Below are 1,210 nucleotides of genomic sequence, written 5' to 3' on the forward strand. Positions count from 1 at the left end.
CACATTGGTATCAATGTTGAGATACTATAAATGGCAAACCCTTGGAAAGATGGCATCTTCGAGGTTGCATGCCATGTGACAAACCCTTGGAGAGGTGGTACCTATGGATGCCACGTGGTAAACCCTTGGAAAGGTGCATCTTGGAGGTTGCATGCCACGTGGCAAACCTTTGGAAAGGTGCATCTTGGAGGTTGCATGCCACGTGACAAACCCTTGGAGAGGTGGTACCTATGGATGCCACGTGGCAAACCCTTGGAAAGGTGGCATCTTGGAGGTTGCATGCCACGTGACATAACATTGGAAAATACCTCTTCTGCACTTGTATGCCACGTGGCATACCTTAGGCCCCGGACATGTCCGGGCCCAGATATGTGGGTCCCCAGACATGTCGGGCCCCAGATATATCCGGGCCCCGGATATGTCGGGCACCCGATATGTCGGGCCCCGGACATGTCGGGCACCCAGAGATATCGGGCCCCGGACATGTCCGGCCCCGGACATGTCAGGCCCTGGATATATCCGGGCCCGGACATGTCTGGCCCCGGACATGTCGGGCACCCAGAGATATCGGGCCCCGGACATGTCCGGCCCCGGATATATCCGGGCCCCAATATGTCCGGCCCTGGACATGTCGGGCCCCGGACATGTCAGGCACCCGATATGTCGGGCCCCAGACATGTCGGGCCCCGGATATATCCGGGCCCCAATATGTCCGGCCCTGGACATGTCGGGCCCCGGATATATCCGGGCCCGGACATGTCCGGCCCCGGACATGTCGGGCCCCGGACATGTCGGGCCCCGGATATATCCGGGCCCGGACATGTCTGGCCCCGGACATGTCGGGCCCCGGATATATCCGGGCCCGGACATGTCGGGCCCCGGACATGTCGGGCCCCGGATATATCCGGGCCCCAATATGTCCGGCCCTGGACATGTCTGGCCCCGGATATATCCGGGCCCGGACATGTCCGGCCCCGGACATGTCGGGCACCCGGACATGTCAGGCCCCGGATATATCCGGGCCCGGACATGTCTGGCCCCGGACATGTCGGGCACCCGATATGTCGGGTCCCCGACATGTCCGGCCCTGGATGTGTCTAGCCCTGGATATATCCGAGTTTTATTTTGACACGTGGCATGGTCTATGGTTTGATCTCATAGAGTGGGATCGTATACAATGTGTGCCAGATTGACACGTGGCATGCCCTTT

Source organism: Selaginella moellendorffii, unplaced genomic scaffold, assembly GCF_000143415.4.
Source record: "Selaginella moellendorffii unplaced genomic scaffold, v1.0 SELMOscaffold_476, whole genome shotgun sequence".
NCBI classification, from domain to species: domain Eukaryota; kingdom Viridiplantae; phylum Streptophyta; class Lycopodiopsida; order Selaginellales; family Selaginellaceae; genus Selaginella; species Selaginella moellendorffii.